This window comes from Schistocerca nitens, chromosome 4 (genome assembly GCF_023898315.1).
Source record: "Schistocerca nitens isolate TAMUIC-IGC-003100 chromosome 4, iqSchNite1.1, whole genome shotgun sequence".
NCBI lineage: Eukaryota > Metazoa > Arthropoda > Insecta > Orthoptera > Acrididae > Schistocerca > Schistocerca nitens.
The window spans coordinates 424328988-424354212 of NC_064617.1; positions in this window are offsets into that span (position 1 = coordinate 424328988).

Genomic DNA, 25225 nt, shown 5'->3' on the forward strand with positions numbered 1-25225 from the left:
GATCTGTCTACTACAAGGCCATTGAGTAGGCTGTCATAAGTCATTGTTCGGAATCGGAAACCCTTCAGACCAGCGTAATTTTTATTTCAAAATGCCTACAACCGAGAAATTATCGGATAAAGTATCTAAGCTGGAGATTCAGCAGTTAATTGAAAATCAATTAACGAAAAGACATCAACTGTGTCCGATTGTTCGTGTCCGAACAATCCGTCACCAACATCGTCTGCATTTTCCTGAAACATGCATCATAAATTACAACGTAAATTGCCATGAACCATGGACCTTGCCGTTCGTGGGGAGGCTTGCGTGCCTCAGCGATACAGATGGCTGGACCTTGCCGTTCGTGGGGAGGCTTGCGTGCCTCAGCGATACAGATGGCCGTACCGTAGGTGCAACCACTAGGGAGGGGTATCTGTTGAGAGGCCAGACTAACGTGTGGTTCCTGAAGAGGGGCAGCAGCCTTTTCAGTAGTCTGGATGATTGACTGATCTGGCTTTGTAACACTAACCAAAATGGCCTTGCTGTGCTGGTACTGCGAACGGCTGAAAGCAAGGGGAAACTACAACCGTAATTTTTCCGAGGGCGTGCAGCTTTACTGTATGGTTAAATGATGATGGCGTCCTCTTGCGTAAAATATTCCGGAGGTAAAATAGTCCCCCATTCGGATCTCCGGGCGGGGAATACTCAAAAGGACGTCGTCATCAGGAGAAAGAAAACTGGCGTTCTGCGGATCGGAGCGTGGAATGTCAGATCCCTTAATCGGACAGGTAGGTTAGAAAATTTAAAAAGGGAAATGGATAGGTTAAAGTTAGACATAGAGGGAATTAGTGAAGTTCGGTGGCAGGAGGAACAAGACTTTTGGTCAGGTGAATACAGGGTTATAAATACATAATCAAATAGGGGTAATGCAGGAGTAGGTTTAATAATGAATAAAAAAAATAGGAGTGCGGGTAAGCTACTACAAACAGCATAGTGAACGCATTATTGTAGCCAAGATAGACACGAAGCCCATGCCTACTACAGTACTACAAGTTTATATGCCAACTAGCTCTGCAGATGATGAAGAAATTGATGAAATGTGTGATGAGATAAATTATTCAGGTAGTGAAAGGAGAAGAAAATTTAATAGTCATGGGTGACTGGATTTCGAGAGTAGGAAAAGGGAGAGAAGGAAACATCGTATGTGAATATGGTTTGGGGGTAAGAAATGAAAGAGGAAGCCGTCTGCTAGAATTTTGCACAGAGCATAACTTAATCATAGCTGACACTTGGCTCAAGAATCATAAAAGAAGGTTGTATACATGGAAGAATCCTGGAGATACTAGAACGTATCAGATATTTTATATAATGGTAAGACAGGATTTAGGAACCAGGTTTTAAATTGTAAGACATTTCCAGGGGCAGATGTGGACTCTGACCACAATCTATTGGTTATGAACTGTAGATTAAAACTGAAGAAACTGCAAAAAGGTGGAAATTTAAGGAGATGGGACCTGGATAAACTAAAAGAAGTAGAGGTTGTACGGAGTTTCAGGGAGAGCATAAGAGAACAATTGACAGGAATGGGGGAAAGAAAAACAGTAGAAGAAGAATGGGTGCTCTGAGGGATGAAGTAGTGAAGGCAGCAGAGGATCAAGTAGGTAAAAAGACGAGAGCTAATAGAAATCCTTGGGTAACAGAAGAAATATTGAATTTAATTGATGAAAGGAGAAAATATAAAAATGTAGTAAATGAAGCAGGCAAAAAGGAATACAAACGTCTCAAAAATGAGATCGACAGGAAGCGCAAAATGGCTAAGCAGGGATGGCTTGAGAACAAATGTAAGGATGTAGAGGCATATCATATTAGGGGTAAGATAGATACGGCCTACAGGAAAATTAAAGAGACCTTTGGAGAAAACTGAACCACTTGTATGAATATCAAGAACTCAGATGGAAACCCAGTTCTAGGCAAAGAAGGGAAAGCAGAAAGGTGGAAGGAGTAGATAGAGGGTCTATACAAGGGCGATGTACTTGAGGACAGTGTTATGGAAATGGAAGAGGATGTAGAGGAAGATGAAATGGGAGTTATGATACTGTGTGAAGAGTTTGACAGAGTACTGAATAAGACCTGAGTCGAAACAACGCCACGGGAGTAGACAACAATCCATTAGAACTACTGACAACCTTGGGAGAGCCAGTCCTGACAAAACACTTCCATCTGGTGAGCAAAATGTATAAGACAGGTGAAATACCCTCAGACTTCAAGAAGAATGTAATAATTCCAATCCCGAAGAAAGTAGGTGTTGACAGATGTGAAAATTACTTAACTATCAGTTTAATAAGTCACGGCTGCACAATATTAACGCGAATTCTTTACAGACAAATGGAAAAACTGGTAGAAGCCGACCTCGGGGAAGATCATTTTGGATTCCGTTGAAATGTTGGAACACAGGAGGCAATACTGACCCTATGACGTATCTTAGAAAATAGATTAAGGAAAGGCAAACCTATGTTTCTAGCATTTGTAGACTTAGAGAAAGCTTTTGACAATATTTACTGGAATACTCTCTTTCAAATTCTGAAGGTGGCAGGGGTAAAATACAGGGATCAAATGGCTATTTATAATTTGTACAGAAACCAGATGGCAGTTATAAGATTCGAGAGGCATGAAAGGGAAGCAGTGGTTGGGAAGGGAGTGAGTCAGGGTTGTAGCCTATCCCCGGTGCTATTCAATCTGTATATTGAGCAAGCAGTAAAGGAAACAAAAATTCTGAGTAGAAATTAAAATCCATGGAGAAGAAATAAAAACTTTGATTATATTGTAATTCTGTCAGAGACAGCAAAGTACCTGGAAGAGCATTTGAACTGAATGGACAGTTTCTTGAATGGAGGATACAAGATGAACATCAACAAAAGCAAAATGAGGACAATTGAATGTAGTCAAATTAAATCGGGTGATGCTGCAGGAATTAGATTAGGAAATGAGACGCTTAAAGTAGTAAAGGAGTTTTGCTATTTGGGGAGCAAAATAACTGATGATGGTCGAAGTAGGGAGGATATAAAATGTAGACTGACAATGGCAAGGAAAGCGTTTCTGAAGAAGACAAATTTGTTAACATCGAATATAGATGCAAGTGTCTGGAAGTCGTTTCTGAAAGTATTTGTATGGAGTGTTGCCATGTATGGAAGTGAAACATGGACGATAAATAGTATGGCCAAGAAGAGAATAGAAGCTTTCGAAATGTGGTGCTACAGAAGAATGCTGAAGATTAGATGGGTATATCACATAACTATTGAGGAGGTATTGAATACAATTGGGGAGAAGAGGAGTTTGTGGCACAACTTGACAAGAAGAAGGGACCGGTTGGTAGGACATGTTCTGAGGCATCAAGGGATCACAAATTTTGCATTGGAGGGCAGCGTGGAGGGTAAAAATCGTAGAGGTAGACCAAGAGATGAATACACTAAGCAGATTCAGAAGGATGTAGGTTTCAGTAATTACTGGGAGATGAAGAAGCTTGCACAGGATAGAGAGCTCCATCAAACCAGTATCAGGACTGAAGACCACAACAGCAACAATGTATGTGTGTGTGTGTGTGTGTGTGTGTGTGTGTGTGTGTGTGTGTGTATGTGTGTGTCGATTCTGTCATTAGTCATTAATCCACTACCTCGTCTCCTTATCATTTATGCAATTTACGGTGATGAATGCAAAGCCACTCAGAATAAATGCTTTCTAATCTTCTTCCTGTAATATCATCCCTCTCTTGTCAGGAGCCTCTTGAGCTGCCCTGGAAAAATAATATATATACAGGGTGGTCCATCTGAAGTTTCGGATGAGATTATCTCTAAATCCATACATCGGGTAAAAATAGTGGGTAAGACAAGTTCGTAAGCTCAAAGGGGGACATCAAATGCACACGTATTTGCATATCTTTCGGCGTTAATGCCTGTGTCAGCGTGATATGATATGCGTGGTATTTATGTACCTTCAAAATCCTCAAAACAGTTGATTTCGGTATTCCAGTTTGTCTCTGAATCGCACGACTACTAATTTCGGGATCCAGTTGAACACAGGCGAGAATGGTAATGGTACCAGCGTCGTTTTCATTGTATTCGCGATGTCAAGGTGGACGGTGCATGTAACCATTTCGAGCTCGTTGAGTGCAATTTCTAATAATGTTTTCGCTTTGATGTCGTCTGTTTGGGAAACGATCCGCATACAATTGCGCAGCTGCAGCGTAATTGTTATGGCATTCGCCTAAAATTAAGATCGTATCAACAATCTCTGTAGGAGAATAGTGAAACACGTTTCTCTAAAGAATAATTTACTTTCGTCTGTTGATGTTTACGGTTCACAATCTGAAAGTGAAGTGAGGTCTGGTCGCATTGCACAGACCTTTAAACTGAGCCATAGTTCGCAGTTTGGTCACGGTAGCGCCACAATCGGTTGAGTAATGTAATTGTGAAGAGTTCCCTAACGAAATTTTAATACCATTAATTTTTCTCGATTTCAGCGCCATCTGTCAATGGTTTAAAAAAGTGTTTCGGACAAAATGTGATTATTTTTTTTATGGGGAATCCGAATCTGCAATAAAAATGGGGGTTTCCATTTAAGATTTACAAGTTGCCCCCCGCCTCACCCAAGGGGGTGGGGGCTGGGGGTCACATGTAGTATCATTTGATGTCCTGCTTTGAGCTTACGAACTTGTCTTACCCACTATTTGTACCTGATGTATAGTTTACGAGATAATCTCATCCGAAACTTAAGATGGATAATTTTTCAAGCAAACAGTAGCTGCTTACACACACACACACACACAAAAATATATATTTTTTCAAGCAAACAGTAGCTGCTTACACACCTTAGGTCTGCACAGCTCAAGAGGCTCCTGACAAGAGAGGGATGATTTTACAAGAAGAAGATAGAAAAGCAGCGCTCCTTCATTTATTCTCACTGCTTCTGCATTCATCACCGTTACAACTTCTGAAAGTTTCGCTATGTTGAATGCAGTGTTTGAATATTTAGCAAATATGTTTATCACCAACTGGTTTTTACCAATGAAAATGCATTTCTTACTTTACATCATTACATTATCATTTATGAAAGTAAAAATTAGAGCAAAAAAGAAATAAAAATGTGAAATACTTCAATGCTTGCTTGAACGCTTGAAGGTGTCATGTCAACAACACACACTATAAACTGTTCAATTGCAGTGGAGTTAGGAGTTATCTTTCAGCACATTGTATTTATATTAACTTTTAGTAAAGAGACATACAGCGTAAGGTAGCAGATAAATTAAAATATTTGCCTAATGATATGTTAAGAAAACTTTACAAATATGTTAAATTCTTGAAAGATGTTTATGGTAAGTGCTCAGGCGACATGAATTCATTTTCGCTTTACAGCATTGATGAAAACTCAATTATTAGTCCGATATTCTTCTTGAGTTCTCTGTCCGTTCTGATCCTTGATGAGCTCGCAGAAGAAGAGCCAAGGCGAAAAAAAAAAAAACTCTACAGAGCGAGGGACGTCACCATGATTTCTACACAGTTAGTGCAATGAATTAAGAGTATTTACTCAGTACGTGTTCATGAGCTACATTCATATATTACGTTCATCCAGAAACTCAGATTTTACACACATTTGGCGATTCACCCGTATAAAGGGTCTGTACTTGGGGCCGGCCGGTGCGGCCGAGCGGTTCTAGGCGCTACAGTCTGGAACCGCGCGACCGCTACGGTCGCAGGTTCGAATCCTGCCTCGGTCATGGATGTGTGTGATGTCCTTAGGTTAGTTAGGTTTAAGTAGTTCTACTTTCTAGGGGACTGATGACCTCAGAAGTTAAGTCCCATGGTGCTCACAGCCATTTGAACCATATCTGTACATGGAGTTGTCAAATTCGTATTTGTGTTTCGAGACATAGACTGATTAATGAAGTGATTGAATCTTTGCGGGTGCTTAACGTAAGATTTTTCCAAAGTTTAACTGTCGAGAAAAATTTTGTACATAGTAATAAAATTACGTCGTCGACGTTTGAAAGGAGGCTGATACGTCTTGCGCGGCGGCGAGCAAGTGAAGCGGGTGTGCAGGGTTGCCAGGCGAAAGTAGGTAGGCGTCGCCGTGGCAGCTGAGAGCGGAGGCCTGATCAGGAACAGCTGCCACTGCCGCGAAGGACAGCTGCCGATCGCCGCTTAGGTCAGTTGCCGTGGTGTTCGTCAGATTGCTCGTCAGGGGATTCGCGAGACAATTGTATGGCCAGTATCAGTTTCAACGTAAAGCCTTGGTTACTACATTCATTTTACAAAGACATTACACAGTGAGGTGACAAAAGTCATCGGATACCTCTCAATACCGTTTCGGATCTCCTTAAGCTCGTTGCAGAGCAGTTATTCGGCGTGCTATGGACTCAGAAAGTCGTTGGAAGTCTCCTACAGAAATACTGAGCCGTGCTGTCTGTCTAGTCCTCCATAATTACGGAAGTGTTGTTGGTGCAGGATTTTGTGCACGAACTGACCTGCCGATTATGTCCCGTAAATGTTCGATGGAATTCATGTCGGGCCATCCGAATGGCTAAATCATTCGCTCGAATTGTCCAGAATGTTCTTCAGACCAATCGTGAATAACTGTGGCTCAGTGACACGGTGCACTGTCATCCATAAAAACTAATTTCATGAATAGCTGCGAATCGTCTCCAAGTAGCCGAACGTAACCATTTACAGTCAATGATCGGTTCAGTTGGACGAGAGGACGCATTCCATTCTATGTAAATACAGCTTGCACAGTACCATGCTGACAATTTGGATCTATGGCTTCGTCGACTGTGCGCCACACACAAACCCTACCATCAGCTCGTACCAACAGAAACCGAAACTCAAGAGACCAGACCACAGTTTTTCAGTCGTCTAGGGCCCAACCGACTCGGTGACGAGCCCATGAGATGCCCTGCAGGCGATGTCGTGCTGTTAGCAAAAACACTCGCGTGGGTTGTCTGCTGATACAGCTCATTAAGGCCAAATTTCGCCTCGCTATCGTAACGTATTCGTTTGGCGTACGTCCCACATTGTTTTCTGCTGTTATTTCCCTTTCTGTTCTAACAACTTTATGCAAACACCGCTGTTTCCGTTCGTTAAGTGAAGGCCATCGGCCACTGCGTAGTCCACGGTGAGAGATAATGCTTGAATTAGGTATTCTCGGAACTGTCTTCACACTGTGGATTTCGGAATACTGATATCCCTAACGACTTCCGAAATGGAATGTCCGACGCGCCTAGCCCCTACTTCCTTTCCATGTTCAAAGTCTGTTAATTCCCTCGTGTGGCCACAATCGAGTCTGAAACCTTTTCACATGAGTCACCTAAGTGCAAATGACAGCTCACCCAATGCAGTTGCGTATGCGATACGACCGCCATCTACATATGTACATATTGCTATCCCACGCCTTTTCACCTCAGGGTGAATCACTTAAAACTTGCACTACAAATATTGCGGAAACGGAGGTGCTATCTATGTATGGTTTTCACAGAACGGATTGATAGTCATGGGTCCTATTGTTAGCTAATAAACAGATCTGATGAGAACTCCAGAAAACAGAATTAGTACAAAAATAATACAAAAATTGTGGGATAGCAAGAGCGACATTAAATGGATCACAGAAATTAAGGAAGATATAAAAGAACTTCAAATTACAGTAGATGACCTAAAAAACAAGACAGAGAAAACCAGAATACTGCAAGACCCGCAAACCAGACTACAAATGAAAATCAATAAAAGGAGTACAGGAAGAGTTGTCTCAGATAAAGAAAGAAAGAAAATATCTGAAAGAATGAAGAAATATTGGGCAGACAGAAGAGCAAAACACCTTTCATATAAGAATAGCCTCTAATAATTATATTACCTAAATATCATATTAAGTTATTGTCGAACGAAATTGTATCCCTGTGTAACAACTTGTTTAGAACTTTATATTTTTGACTACAGTGGTCCAATGAAGGCCATAAAATAAATAGTAAATAATAATAATAATAAAACAGATTGTAATAAAAACAGATTGTAATAATACTTAGATAGTGTCTATTTTTGCAAACATACTTTTGCATGCAAAAATGCTTATTGATATGAACAAACTAAAAGTAGGCTAAATTAGACTGTCAGAGGTGTTCGTTACAGCATCCAAGTGCGAGTCGCTTACAAGGTATCGTATTTTTGTAAGTTTCCATACCGACACCTGTTTGCGCCATTCTGACTGCGTGGTTACTAGGTACAATGTTATGTTTGCTTCGGGTGTGCTCGTGTGTTGGTTGAGTGCACTGCGATTTGCTAGGTACTTAGTGACAGTTCACACCCAGACGAAGTGGCAATAGTCACGCAAGTGTCCTACACATTCTCCATCGACATAGGTTCCGTCCCTGTCACATCTGTCTCCACCGATAGCTGTATGAAAACAATTATGATAATCGTGGACGATGGAACTTTTCAATGCAGGAAAAGCCGACATGCTCATGTGTGTGTGGAGAGTTTAGGAACAATGCAGTTAGCTCTTGTATGGTGTATGCGGCAAGATATCCCAATAGACGTCAACCCTCTCAGATTTTATTTGTCAGCCTCTTCAAATAGTTACGTGAAAGATGTAAAGCACCTAGACAACGTAACAGAAGCAGACAAGTGACGATAAAAGATGGGAAATGTACTTGCTGCTGTTGCAATTGATCGGCACGTTAGCTTCCACACAATCGCACGACGAAGTGGCATTAGTCAGGCGAGTGTCCTACAGATCCTCCATCGACTTAGGTTCCGTTCCTGTCACATCTCTCTCCATCTCTATTCTCAAGAATAAGCAGCTTTCACTCAGTTAATACACGGCAGAAATCTAACGTGCATTTGGATCGGACTTCCTTAACTCTTGTGCAGAAAGGAGTGCAGTGTACTGCTCCATCCATTTTCAATAAGCTACCACAAGAATTCAAAAATCTTATCAGTAATCCACGCTCTTTCAAATCGAAACTGAAGAGTTTCCTCGTGGGTCACTCCTTCTATTCTGTCGAGGAATTCCTTGTAAAATTAAGTTGATTCTTATGTTGTATTCTTGATCGCGTTTACTTAAACTTATGGCTTGACTCTTTATGGGTTCATAAACACTTTATTTTTACATGTTACTACTTTTACGCTGTAATTTCATGTACTGACGCGTTCTATGACCTTGGAGATTTGCTCCTCAATTAGGTCCTACGGAACTTGACATGTAAATAAAATAAATAAAAACAAGGCGTGTGACTGCTTCATGATAACGCATACCCCAATACGGCAAATGTCGTAACGCAGCAGTAAACGCCAACTCAAGTGAGAGACACTCGAGTACCCACCCTATAGATCTGATCCTCCCTATGCGCTTATCACGCTTTTCTTCCCCCTCCCCCTCACCCACCACAAAAAAATAAAGGCCTTGAAAGATCGACTATTCCACCGGGCGAGGATGTGTAATAGGCAGTTACGGACTCCTTCACGCAGCAGGACACGGTGTTACACCAAACTGATGTCTTCAGCCTGATGCGTCGGCGGGATTATTGCCTCTATGACCACGGCAATTTTGCCTGAGTGGCATAGAACCACCAGCTCTGGAATGTACGGTCTTCGAACAGAAACTTTTTGATCACCTCGTATGCTTTGATTTTCATCATACGACGAACAAATTTGCGTACTACCGATACTCAACAAGGCCATTGAAGGTTGTAAACTATCGATATATCGACAGCACTATCGACTATAGTTTGTACCTATTTTAGCCGAGACCAACTATTGTACATTGTTGACCTCACCTGAAAAAAGTGGTTCAAATGGCTCTAGGCACTATGGGACTTAACATCTGAGGTCATCAGTCCCCTAGAATTTAGAACTACTTAAACCTAAATAGCCTAAGGACATCACACACATCCATGCCCGAGGCAGGATTCGAACCTGCCACCGTAGCGGCAGCGCTGTTCCGGACTGAAGTGCCTAGAACCACTCGGCCACAATGGCCGGCTGACCTTACCTGAGTCCACTGTTGTTTTCTTAATCATTTCAGTTCGTTCTGGCAGTTGAATTCAATGTAAGTGCTGTCGTTTATTGTTTTGTGCCGTGTGATGTTCTGATTGTTTCTAATTATGGATAGGTTTGTAACAAGAAAGAAGAGGAAAATCGATTCTGATTTGTCATCTAGCGTTATGGTTAAGTTAAAAAATTTTACGCACTACTATGATATGCCTGATTACCTATCTATAGCAGTTTAATGCTAGCACTGGTTGGAACTTTACGGCTGCAATATTTCAGTATTTGACAGTGCAGCGGAGCGGTAAACATCATTACGAATGGTATTAAATTAAAATCAATGCACAAAAATACACTCGGATTTCGTGCCTCTTTCAAAAAACGCGTCACCAACAGAAAGATTGCCCAAACGGCAATGGTTGCATTTATTTAAAAGAAATTCTCAAAATTATTATTAGCCCAAATGGCCAGATATCACACAGTCTGGTCGCGCAGGTGATACTCAGTCATGAACTCCGTTTCCGATAAGCAACGATGGGAAGGGGTTTGTGGAGGGCGAAGGGGTATGTGATGACAGCACATGCTATAGTTCGTTTATAACAAATTTCTTCAGCGGGCTACTTGAATTCGTCCTAGCCGACTGTGCCCTGCACCCCCCCCCCCCCCCCCCTTCACACACACAATCACTTTTCCAGATTCCCCACCGAGTGGAGTAGCTCCATGCCTTGAGGCGCTGAGCTAGCAGTCCCTGGATTCAGGAGGCGTGGTGGTTCGAACCCATCCACTGGCATGAGGCATGAAAATAGTTTTCTGTGGTTTCCCATTACAGTTTAGACAAATGCCGGGGTTGGTCCAGTACTAGAGGCAACAGCCAAGTTCTTCAGAATTCCTTTCTTTCCTGAAAGATTCCATTCCCTTAAGGACGCAGCCTGTCTGCTTAAATGAAAAAAAACCGCATCGAAGGGGAGCCAAACGTATCTTCGTAGACTCCCGGCACTAAAAGCCGTACCTTCATTGGAAGGGCGCTGGTGACTGTCATTTTGTAGTATGTCTCTGTGCATGAAGATGGCTCATTTGGGGAACGCCGTTGTATAATATCTTCAAGTATCACCTAAAGAGAGATGTTCTACTGTGAAATGTCTTATTCGTAATATATTGGAAAAGTGAGCCCAAGTCACTACTCTAATGTATTTGTAAATAAACGTCATATAAACAACATATCATGTATATCGTAGATTATTGGCATGAAAGGCTGTACAAGGATATTATCAAGAATAAATACTAACTCATATATGAGATCGCGTATAGTAAGAGTCTAGCTGAAATTAATGCGTGAATTAGTGTTAAGGTACCGTAGTCCATACATTTGTGTACTCCGTTTTGTTTTATAAGTAAGTTTGGTTGATATAGTTTCAAGTTTGCCGGTCGCTGGTGGCCGAGCGGTTCTGGCGCTACAGTCTGGAACCGCGCGACCGCTACGGTCGCAGGTTCGAATCCTGCCTCGGGCATGGATGTGTGTGTTGTCCTTAGGTTAGTTAGGTTTAAGTAGTTCTAAGTTCTAGGGGACTTATGACCTCAGCAGTTGAGTCCCATAGTGCTCAGAGCCATTTGAACCATTTTCTTAGTTTCAAGTTGACTGTTGAAATAATAATTTCTTTTTAAAGTTTGGATGACTTAAGAAAATTGAAAAATTTTATTGAAATGAAATATACTTCAATAAAATTAGATACTAAATTATGAATCGGTTTCAGATAAGTCGTAAATTTAAATGCAAGATTGTAGTAGGACTAAGATAGCTATTGTCAAACGAGATTTGTACCGGCTTAACTTTATAAGTTATTCAGCCCAATGTTAACATTGTTTTGCTCCGCGATGATGAATCTTATATTAGGAGACTGAGCTGTATTACGTAATAATGAGGCAATCATTATATTAAGATTTTAATTCGTTTGCCAACAGAGTGCAATTATCATATTGGCAAAAAAAAGAAATGTTTAATTGCGCAGTTCGCTCTTTCTCTCTCTCTCTCTCTCTCTCTCTCTCTCTCTCTCTCTCTCTCCCCTGCCACATCACCTCGTTGCTATCCTTTACAAGCCACATATTTCAGAACTTATGAGGTTTAGAAACGTGAAACCAAGTGTGTTACCATTAATTGTACCTCTAGTTGTCATTTCGCAACAATAAACATTTTGCGCAGGACATCCACCATTCTGATACCGCATTATTTGACACATTATAAGAGGTGGACCGGTTCAAATAAGGTACAGCACAGGAAGGGGCTATACTGTCCCCCTGTAGGAGTGCCATCAATGAAATATGGGCCAATAATGTGTTGTCATACAGTACCACACCATACATTAACACTCCACTGACGTAGAACGTCAGTCACATCACGATTACCGGCAGCGCGAGGTGCACGCTTGAGTCTCAGGACGTGCGCTAGCTGTGCACTTCATTTATTCAAGCGTCAACTTCGCTTCGCAATTTCTCGCGATGTAATTTACATATTGAGATGCAACCAACTCCATGATTTTTGTGATTTTTCATGCTATTGATTGCATACGAAACAATAGGGGGTGCCTATTTAAAAATAATCAAGTTTGTGTTGAAAATAGTATTTGTTTAAGTTTTAAAATTCCGCATAGTATTTCGTTTCCTAAGTCCCTACCGTACGTTCATGTTGGTGAAAACTGTTTTTGAATATCTATTGTTGATCCAGAGATATTTGAGGTGGCAGAGTTAGGTGAGACACCCTGTTTATAAAGACGAGCTTTTTTGCTTAATATTATAGACCGAATACTACATTTGTATGAAGGTCTCCCAAAAACAAATTATGTACAAATTACGTGTTTTCAGCATAAAACGAAAATCATGAGCCTTTTTAAGGTCCTCTTTAACAAATTAGACCCTACTTTTGACAAAATCCCAGCTATGTCCTTGGCTGCACAGTATCTCCCCATTCGGTATCTAACATTTTGTTAATCTGTTCGCTCTTTTCTTCCAACTATTTGGCAAATTTGTTGGAAAACCTCTAGCCTTGAGCGTCTGAGCTGTTACATACCGGCCGGCCGGTGTGGCCGAGCGGTTCTAGGCGCTACAGTCTGGAACCGCGCGACCGACCGCTACGGTCGCAGGTTCGAATCCTGCATCGGGCATGGATGTATGTGATGTCTTTAGGTTAGTTAGGTTTAAGTAGTTCTAAGTCTAGGGGACTGCTGACCTCAGAAGTTAAGTCCCATAGTGCTCAGAGCCATTTGAACCATCTTACATACCTCCTCATCAGGATCAAGTACCAAACTCTCAGTCCTTTGAGACAGTTGTTACACCGTGCTTTATATTGTAGATTGCACTGTCTGCTGCGCCTGTGCATCGTCCATTAACTTCCTTACTGCTTCTGGTATGCCTTCATGACTTTAATTTAGTTCTGAAATTTCGGTAGAGAAACCGATATCATTTCACGTGACTAACTGTTTATCTCGCTCTGAAAGTGTCATATTAATTTGCACCGCAAACTGTCTTCCATGCTCTGCTTGGGTATTATCTACCTGCACTAAAATTCGCGTAGCCATTTCCATGGCCGTTCGGCTACAGCGGTATTAATTTGGGCTGAATTTTGCTTGGCCATTTCTTGGTCACTCTTGTCCACCATTACTGCAATTTTCTTAAAGAACAACGTGAACAGATCTGCTTTTTCACTTATTTCGGGAATTACCTCACTAGACACTGCCTCTGCGGTTACAAATGGTTCAAATGGCTCTGAGCACTATGGGACTTAACTTCTCAGGTCATCAGTCCCCTAGAACTTAGAACTGCTTAAACCTAACTAACCGAAGGACATCACACACATCCATGCCCGAGGCAGGATTCGAACCTGCGACTGTAGCGGTCGCGCGGTTCCAAACTGTAGCGCCTAGAACCGCTCGGCCACTACGGCCGGCCTCTGCGTTTACATGTCAGAAATGGTATGGTTCATTTCCTATGTTGCTGGAACGGCAGTATTGCTACTGATTTATGTTATGGTACAAATGTTATAACTACAAGCAGAAACATTGTCTCTAAGTGCCGTTAAAGAAGATGGACGCTACATTTTAAAACTGCGGAAATTCATCTACTGCGTAGAAGCTGCCATCTTGGTCACTATCTTTTATAAAAATACAAATACCTAAATTTAACTTTTTTCAAAACAGAACTCATAACAATTTGATTTGAGTTATGAATTGTCAGTGAGATATTTAAAAAAGAAAAAGATTGTGACATGCGAAATGTAAGCAATAGACAAGGATATCCCATACCTTGTTTTTCTTCTATAATGTATGACTGCTTCCTTATACCATACAATATAATTTCTTCTTTAGATTTCGTTCCATCGTTCTTTCTTCAGGTAAAACGACTTATTGGTCTAGAAAAATTTTTCAAACGTGAAACAGGAAAAACGCCAAGATGCAACCATAAACAAGGATGGAAATTTACAGACAAATTTTCGTGGCAGCAAACTCGGCGCCAGATGTCGCGTTTCCCTCTTTCCCTGCAATGAGAATTAAAAGTTAATGGTTTTTCAAAGGTGCGGCAATAATTTAACAGTGTGCAAATTGTGTTACTTAGTAGAACAGCACAGCCGTGACATGGAGGCAACCCACACTGAGGATGGATAAGATGCACACAATATGGTGCGTCACAGGAAAGTTCCCTACTTTCGTATCACAATTTACCTTATAGAAGTCCACCTTCGTGTTTCTTATCCACAGGTCTGCTTAGTATTAGGCCATTGAGTACTCTGGTAGACGTCGTCGTTCGCGAGCGGAAACCCTTCAGGCCCGCGTAATGTTGACTGCAAAATATTGCATACAATCGAGAAACGATCGGATAAAAATATCTGACAGGGGTTCGGGCAGTTAATTGAAAAGCAGTTAACGAAAGGATATTGACGAAAGGACATCAATTGCGTCCGATCGTTTGTGCCTGAGCAATCTGCCGCCAACCTCGCCGACTTTTTTCCTCAAACATGTACAGTCGTGGACAAAACGAGCGAGACCCCTCGCCTTTTCGTTATGCTGATCCGCACGGCTTTAAAGTCTGCTACACAGCATAACAGGCAAGGCGACGAAGTGCTACCAACATACTATGCGCAGGCGTGAAATTGACAAACTATCTGAACTTTTTTAGACTGTATTCCATAATTTGTAAGACTATATTAATGCTGATTAGTGTGTTAAATACAACACGTAAATATAAGACAGAACTGAAAGAACAAACGCTAATTGGTATGAACTGGACAAATAAAAATGAATTTCAATTTATCGAGATGACTTAACTGTTTCAGTAAGACAAAGAACCCCAGATCGTTACGAAGTAGCAAAATATTATCCGCATTCGGCCGCGAAACGGTCTGTGTCAACGTTCAGATCAGTCATACTGGATTACCGTTGCTGACCTACCATGAAAGTGTGCAAATTTAGCAATGCGTGAAGATTCATAACGAAATTCAGTTAAAAATCATTCAGTGCCACGCTTAAGTCAATTCCATTATTGACAGAAGCGGAAAAAGTAGGCAGTAACATGTATGAAATTCTACAAGAGTGTCATATTGACATGCACAGGGCGCCAGTACAGAATAAAGGTAGCGATAAAACGTATTGGGTGCGCGAGAATTTCTTAAAATTGCTTTACTGATATTCTACCTGCCTCCATAGAGATTAGAACCGAAAACAAACCAGACCTTCCTTTCACTATGCTAGCAGACAACCTAGGCAAACAGCCCTCTATTATTACCCCAGACATGAACAAGCAGGCAATTTCGAAATGAAAATCTGCAGTTTCTGTTGCATAGAGCTTTCTGGACTCAAAAACATGAATTTTCTTCCTTTATGTCACCGCTTATGTGACAATCATTCGGGATGTTTATCGAAATAACAAATTACTGTTATTAGAGAGTAAATTTTGTAGGATAATTCTGCACCACCCCAGGAAATAAACGGCTACATAGCTGCCAAACGTATTCTGCATTGTTTCGAATTCTCCACTAGACTCGCCACAGCCAGAAAACGTTCATTAGCAGAAGTGTTTCTTAAGCTAGCTAGCAATGAGAATGTTCGTACTTCTAAAACGCGGTGGCATTAATACTGGGATGTGAATTACCACGTGTATAGGCAAATACATTCTATTTGCATTCCTGTAAACGTGATTTGGATCGAAAACGTAGCTACGACTAATATGCTTATGTATCGACAGCAACTAGAACATTTCGAATAAAGAGTAGCGGGTGTTATTTATGCGGCCCTCATCTTCAGTGTTTTCGTTGTTAGGATTTCGTCACCTAAACCGGTAAAAACGGAACCCTACTAGTCTCACTTTCTTGACCGTCTATCGGTCTACCCAACCCTTAAAACCCGTTTACCTCCAGAACGGGTGGACATCATAAGCGGAAATGTATCGCACTTCTTGCTGTAACCGGTCCCATGCTAGTGTAAAAAAGTGAGCTTCTACATCAACGCAATCAAAAGATACGACGGTTTATGTAAAGAAAATTTACGCGAAAGGTCAAAAAATGGCTTCAAGAACTATGCGACCTAACTGCTTAGGTCATCAGCCCCTAGACCTAGAACTACTTAAACCTAGCTAGCCTAAGGGCATCACAGACATCTATGCCCGAGGTAGAATTCCAACCTGCGACTGAAGCAGCCGTGCGGTTCGTCACTGAAGCGCCTGGAACCGCTCGACCACCGCAACGCGGCGAAACCCTACTCACCTCATGTATAATGTTAACATATACTGTCTAGTGAGGATAAACTGTATTCTCCAGCAACTCAGATCGTTTGATCACGGAACTTTTACGAAGCTACATTCAAACTTTGTCGAAGTCGTCTGCAATATCCATTACAAACACCCTAGGAACTTCGTATGCGATATCCACTTCTGAAGACGCTGGCAGATACTGCGGTACTATAACAAGTAGGTGGGAATTTATTGTTATTGGTCCACGCATGACACTTTATTTCAATATCAATTTAACGCGCCTAGGTGTTTGTATATGCCTGAAACTATTGAACAAAAAGTAAATAAACAACAAACGAGCCGGCCGCGGTGGTCTCGCGGTTCTAGGCGCGCAGTCCGGAACCGTGCGACTGCTACGGTCGCTGGTTCGAATCCTGCCTGGGGCATGGATGTGTGTGATGTCCTTAGGTTAGTTAGGTTTAAGTAGTTCTAAGTTCTAGGGGACTTATGACCACAGCAGTTGAGTCCCGTAGTGCTCAGAGGCATTTGAACCATTTTGAAACAGCAAACAACTTCGATGTTTAAATCAAATGAAAGTCACATGTCGTAATTAAAACATAATTTCGTCGTTACATCTACATGACTACATCAACAGGATTTCTTGGCAATCCGGACTTACGTGCCTGGCAGAAGGTTAGGGTTATTTCTCTACCGTCCCACTCATTAACAGTGTGCGGGAAAAAGGACCACTTAAATCTTTTCTTGCGAGCCTTGAATTACATTATTACTATGGTTTCTTCCTGTGTTCCCGAGGAAATACCCCGATCTTGCTGAAACTTCGCTCAGTGAAAGCGGGGACAAAATAAGCGAACACGTGTCTCGGCTTATCTGCTTACACTCTACCGCTTCTGAGAAAACGACGGTCAAAGTTTTCAATGCGCTGTTACTATAGTGTAGACACCTCTTAGCGGGTAAGCATTCAACTGGAGCGGTGGCTCTGCGGCTACCATAGCGATTTCTGAACTTTGCGCTGCGAGTTCGAAACCCGGTTTTTCCTTTTTTTTTCCCTCACTCTCTGAATTATCTACGAATGTTTATTCCAATTTATGTTGAAACACTGTTGTCGTTATTCGTCAGTTAATTTACTGTGTAAAGAAATAAGTTAAAAAGGGAACACACAGTGCGTAGTGGGGCGATCACTCTGTTGTAGAAATAATTCAGAAGCCAAGATCGCTTAAATATTGTTTACTGGATAACCGGTTTCAACACACTAAAGGTGCCATCATCGGATCTGAATGTAGATTAACATTTATAAAATATTTGGTTATAACGATACATGAGGCAGCCCAGATGATGTTAGATCAGCTTGTCTCATTCGTTTATTACTTTTTAATTCATTAATTACACATAAAGTTAATTGGCGAATAATGACAACATTATTTCAACATAACTTAGAAAAAAACATTCGTAGATAATTCTGATAGAGAGGCAGGAAAATAAAATAATTAAAAAACCCAATATGGTATCGAACACGGGAATCAGTGTTAAGAAGGAACGACGGTAGCCACCGCTTCAATTGCGTTCTCGGCTGCAGAAGGTATCTACACTAGAGCAACAGCGCGTTGATAACTTTGACCGTCGTTTTCTCGGAAACGGTCGCGTGTCTGCAGATAAGCCGAAACACATGTTCGCTTATTTTGTCCTCTCCTTCACTGAGCAAAGTTTCGGGACAATCAGCCTATGACATTTGGCGAGTTCCCCTCGCTCGTCGAGTCGCTTCTTACGCCCGGCGAGAATTATGTATGCCTCCGAGTAAACTGCGCCACCTGGAAACACGGCGAGCGGGGATAAACACGTTTTCCTTCTTATAAGGCAACCTTCTACAGATAATATTCACGAAGTGTTCTTCAGGTTGCCTCAGATATTTCAGAAATGTTTCTTGCCTCAGGCCTGCCGCATATGCAAAACGTAAACATTTCATTTCATGTAATATTTATCAGGATAAGACATGACAAGAGTGGACCAGTCACTTCTGAGAAAAATTAGAGATTCTAAGTTGCTCCACTATGTAATGACACGGGCACGGGCTTGCGATCTGTCTTTTATGCCATCGATTTCCGTGTTACACATACTTGGCCACTGCGTTGCGGCTGCCATCTTGGAGGAGGCAGTCTGTTTCCTGCCAGCGCTGTTTCCGCAGCCAATATTAACCGCGACGAATCATTCAGTCAACGCTAAATGGCCCATCTGGCTGAGGCAGACAAGGGCGCTATAATACTCCATGCAGAGGGATCTTCAAATGCCGACATAGCGAGAACTATGGGTCTTCACAAGTCGACGGTAGCCAGGTGGATCAGACGAAAGGAAGAGAGTGGTAACTTGAATGGGAGGCCTCATGGCCGTCGCCGCAAAACAACGCAAGCTCAGGATCAGCAGATACGCAGTTTCAGTGAGAACCACCCATTTGTCAACGCACGACAAATCAGCAAATTCATGAAGCTTGGAATGAGTTACTTGAATCTCCTAGTTCTGTGGCTCGAGTTGTGGGCTCAATGCCCAACAGACTTCCAGCTGTTGTGGAAGCCAAAGGAGGCTATACGCGATTTTTTTTTACAGACTTATGTTTTATATAATTTCAAGGAAACGCAATAAGTGGAATGGGGACAAACAAATTAATTCACAGCAAGATATGTAATATTTAATTTGATAAGAGAAGAAATACTCACCTTATATATTCATTCAGTCTCTATAAAATACGTGACACACGTGTGTATGCAAGAAGGGTACAAAACAGTTCAGCACAAAATAAAAATGTTGAGGAGAAGCTCCCCGATGAAGACGTAATTGCAGAACAAAGGTTGGGCTAGAAGGAGAGGTAAGGAGGCCCGAAAAAGCAGAACAAAATCAAATACCCAATAGACTTTGAGTAGTTGTCGCAGCAAAGGGCGGTTGGTATATGCGATTCGGAGCAACTGTACAAAAATAGTTTTATTTACTGATTTTTGAGGCTTTATTTTGTGACGGCTAAACAGTGCTGCATCATGAGACCCGCTATTTTTCCATATGTGGCTAAACATCAGAGCTGAAAAAATTTTGAGAGGTACCGAAGTTCTCTGGAAGAGTCAAGTGTTTTAGACAAGAAGATGATTTTTAGTTCATTTCATTTTAACCATTCACACTATGCTTCGACATTCTAATCTTTGATTTCATTTTATTATTACGTATCTTTCCTTCAGTGAAAGTCAACGGTAGTAAGTTTCAAGATATGAAGAATAACTGGAAGTTTTTAATTTGTGGAATAGCGTATTTAACAGTTCATATTTTCAACAAATCTGTAGTTATAGGACATATTAAGAAGCAAGTAAAAATGGCACTGTGGAAAGATCAGGTTGGCCTCTAAAGGGTAACGACGGTAAAATAGCAAATACTAAACAATGGGTAACAACTATTGTTGATGGTGAGTAGCCGTAATCGATATGTCACTTTTCCGTAATTGTATTTCTGAAGTTTATCGTCAATCCTAGGACTGACATCGATACTCTGTTTTACGTAAAGAATACAACCTTCAAAATTTATTTAGCAGCGCAGAATATTAAATCACAGTTTATAGATCAGGAACCTAATCCAACTGCCTTTAATTTTATTCTCACGGATGACTTTGGGACAGTAAATAACAAGAGAAATAACAAAACTCTCAGAATCAATATAGAGAATTCAAGTATCATGTGAATTCAAAAGTTTGCTATAATAGCGATTAATTGCTTTTTACAGACCCCTTCATGCCTACGTTTTCCGTCAGACAGACAATGTTTGAAACTAGGACTAACGAGGTAAACAATTTTTCCACAAATTGTCAAATTGGAAGTCGGAGAGACAGTTACACAAATTACGATGACAACAAACGTTTTTCAAGTAAACTGATCACAGGAGGAATCCAACGCATTTATTGTGAGTTACATGCACAGTATGTAAACTGGCAACGCCACCAACACACAATACCACTAACAAGGGAACATCCCCATCGCACCGCCCTCAGATTTAGTTATAAGTTGATACAGGGGATAGGCCTTGAAAAACTGAACACAGATCAATCGAGAAAACAGGAAGAAGTTGTGTGGAAGTATGAAAAAAATAAGCAAAATATACAAACTGAGTAGTCCATGCGCAAGATAGGCAACATCAAGGATAGGGTGAGCTCAGGAGCGCCGTGATCCCGTGGTTAGCGCACGCAGCTGCGGAACGAGAGGTCCTTCCGTCAAATTTTCCCAGGAGTGAAAAGTTTAATTTTTATTTTCAGACAATTATTATCTGTCCCTCCGTCTGTCCGATGCGAGGTAACCGCGCCGTAGTATGATGACGCTACACCTAAAAAACATCGAAAGACATGACGTCAGTCGACTATAGCGCACGGAAGAGAGAGTATTCCTGCTAATGAGGCTCGCTGGCTGGCAGTTAACTGTTCGCTACTTTGGACGAGAGTGCATTAAATACGTGCGATGCATTGCGTGGGCAATATGAATCCAGCAAATATAGCTCGTGACTCCAATAACAATGTCAATGAATATTTTCCGAACTGTAAGGCATCGGAAAGTTCCTTAAGGGATCGAACGATTGTCGAACATTTGTATGATTATTTCCTACATTTGTTGAATAACAGTACGTGTGGTGATGATTGTCTGAAAATAAAAAAAATCAAACAACTAACCCGAGGGAAGACTTAAACCAACGACCTCTCGTTCTGCAGCTCCTCACGCTAACCACGCGACCACTGCGCTCCCGTGCTCAAGCTATCCTTGATGTTGCTTATCATGCACACGGACTACTCAGTTTGTTTGGTTTGAATATTTTTTTTATAGGTCCACACAACTTCTTCCTGTTTTTCGAATGATCTGTGTTCAGTTTTCAAGGCCTATCCACTGTGTCAACTTATAACTAAATCTGAGGAGGGTGCGATGGGAATGTTCCCTTGTTAGCTATGAAACAACTGTAGCAAAACGGAGCATCCTCGTTATCCATGTGATGGATAAGACGACTAATTCGCAACATAAATGTCAATGTAAGCGTCAGTTTCTGTTGGAACGTGCTTCCCGGACCAAATAACATACATTTCCTACGTCCTCAATGCGAATCATGTAGCAAATGTAATTTAAAGGACATAAAAATATCGAGTGAATTTACTAAAATAATTATGAACCACTTGAATTTGCATTCAACAGGCAATGTTCAGAAGTCTGGTGTAGGAGTACTGCATGCTCTAATTCGAAACAACAAAAATCAACAGAGTAACTATTATTGAACGTCATCAGGTCACTCATCGAGCATTCCTATGCAGTACTGTTACTGGTGACGTGTTATGATGCCTTTATCGTTAACTTCCTAAGAAGAAATGAAAGGCTGAGCCCCACCAAAAGACGTAAACTCGAGGAGAGAGTTGCGTGAACATATTATTTTACATCTGATAAATCCAAAAGTGTGTTTTGGGCTACGAATTCTGCCCCCAGGGTGTGTGCAACACAGCTGGAATTTGTTGCCAACAACTGAGTCACCTTTCGGTCACAGTGTAAGAAAATCGAGCAACAAAACTACATCACCTGTGCTACTGCATGATAACGCACTATGTTGATTTGAGAAACAAAACTATCCAGGAGATTGATAGGAAAGTCGTCTCTCAGGCACATTTGTATTGATAGGGAAGTCCTCTCTCAAGCACTTGTCCCTCTCGTCATATATTTGTAAAATTTTACCTTTCCCACTCTAGATCGATCAACCGTCAAGGCAATTCATTTCTAGACGAAAATACTTTTAAAACTACTCTGGTTTATTGACATCGTTAGAACAAGTAGGTTTCTACAGGCGTAGAATTTGTAAACAACTTTAGCATTGTCATATCGTTTTAGATATCGTGAAAGAAAATTCTGCTGCTAATTAATTTCTCTTTGATAATTACTGTTGCGTTTAGTAAACTAATGGAAAATGCAATTAAAATATTCACTGTACTAATACAAACTAAAGTCAGCTTAATACAGAAACATCACGACGGCAGTCTATCTTAATAAAGCATTAAGTTTCTGTGAGACAATTGGGCTTATTTTAACACGAATTAGTAGGATATTACAGACTTTACACTTAGAAAAGATCTGTATTTATTTCATTTCCTGTACCATTCGTAAGTGTTATGAAAATGGGGCTTTTCATAGATAAAATTATGTATTCACAACAACAACAAAATGTCGGCAGAAAACAAAAGTGGCATTATGAATCTGGCAGTACCGTAAGGTTTTCACTCTGACACTAAGAGTTACTGAAAGTAGCAAGAAGAATTTTGCTCGAGCGTTGTCTTACGATTCCCTTATTAAGTTTTTATCTGCCTGCTTGTAGCTGTGCTACAAAAGAATTAAAAATCTGGCTTTCAGCAAGTCTCGAAAGGCGAACAAAAGCAGCTTGCACCTGGTTACTAAGCATGTTACCTGGGGACTGGTTTTTTCTTAAAGCGGGAAGACATCCTTTTGTGGTTCAATTGGCAAATGTCAGTCAGACGTGTGACGTTAGTCTAAGCGTTTCGGTGTGTTGAATTTGTACCAATGATTTTTCTACACGTTTTTTCTGTCCCAAATAGAGTTGAAGTCTCCCATTAGTATTTTCACGTCATCTTGGTGAATTTTGCTCATGGTATTTTCGAGTGTGTTCCAGAATTTTTCAACATTGTCGGTGTTTTTCTTATTTTCGATGTTGGTGGGTTCAAATGGTTCAAATGGCTCTGAGCACTATGGGACTTAACTGCTGTGGTCATCAGTCCCCTAGAACTTAGAACTAGTTAAACCTAACTAACCTAAGGACATCACACACATCCATGCCCGAGGCAGGATGCGAACCTGCGACCGTAGCGGTCGCGCGGTTCCAGACTGTAGCGCCTAGAACCTCTCGAACACTCCGGCCGTCGATGTTGGTGGGGACACGTGCATTGATGAGTGTATATGTTTTACTGGGGCTCTGAATGACCATAGTCATAAGTCGCTTGTTGACGGGCCAGCCGCGGTGGCCGAGCGGTTCTTGGCTCTTCAGTCTGGAACCGCGCGACTGCTACGGTCGCAGGTTCGAATCCAGCCTTGGGCATGAATTTGTGTGATGTCCTTAGATTAGCTAGGTATAAGTAGTTCTAAGTTCTAGGAGACTGATGACCTCCACTGTTAAGTTCCATAGTGCTCAGAGCCATTGGAACCTTTTGATTGTCGATCGGTGTGTATTCTTTGGCAGAGTTGATAGATCGGTGTTCGAGAAATGCAATGCCGAAGATTGGTACGCCTTTCGTTACCTTTTGTTGTATTCTGCTCTTGAAGATGCAATGGTTTCCCTAATACACGGTTTCATTGTCAGTTAGTCGTGGTTCTTTAAGTGCAAGGATGAGAATTTTTTGTCGGTCCATTTCTTTTGTGAAATTATTTAGTTTTCGTGTTTGGATCAAGGTATCGATGTTTACTTTTAAATGCATGTTTTTTGCTTGTAGGGAAATTTACCAGAGATCTTCGATATTCTCTGTCGTGCTAACCTGGACTCCCCAGAATCCGAAAATCCAACTGCCGCCTGTCGACAGCCGGGTTGTGTACCACCTGGGATAAAGTTGACTTTGCTTGCATAGTTTACGTTTGCTTGTGTTTCATTGGTTGTGCTTGGGTGATACCAGGACCGGACAGGACCAGAGGGTGTTGAAGCCTTTGAAAGCAAATATTTTCAGCCAAGCTCATTGAGCTAACACGGTGACCAGAGTAACGGTGATTTTCACTCAGACGTGTGTGGATTTTGCGTTCAACGGATTGAGTAGCCGTTCAGGATTGTGTTAGTATTTGGTTCACCCCTAGTATTTGATTTCCTCGGTACCACCCATATGGGGGAGGGTTTCCACTATCCGCCACACGCGATTATTATTATTATTATTATTATTATTGTCATTATGTCTCAGCAAATCCCATATGGTGTATCTTCCCACCACTGAAATAGATGTGTATTGTTCGATTCAGTATTTCCATCACATAAATGTGGTTTATAATTACGTTACATTGCTACTAGTAGACATATTTCTCACTTTTTCTTAGACAGTTGCTACCTGTTACTCCATCATAGGAATTTATGTGCGAAGCATTGTTGAAATACAGACGTTCAAATTATCCGATTTCTGTAATTTCATTTCGATACCAGATCGTTCTAATCGGATTCAGCCAGGTAGTCTTAATGTGGATATCCGACCACGACTGTCATCATATGATAGACTGTGTAAACCACATTCTTTATCGGACTGTTGAATATAGATCACTTATCTATGACAGGACCTGAATTCTTAAACACTGTGGAAAATAATAATCCGATGTGCTTATTACAAATACGTTATTCCAATATAAATATGTGAACTAACGAGATAACAGTTTATTTACAGGAGCAGAACTAATGTTCAAATGTTCAAATGTGTGTGAAATCGTATGGGACTTAACTGCTAAGGTCATCAGTACCTAAGCTTA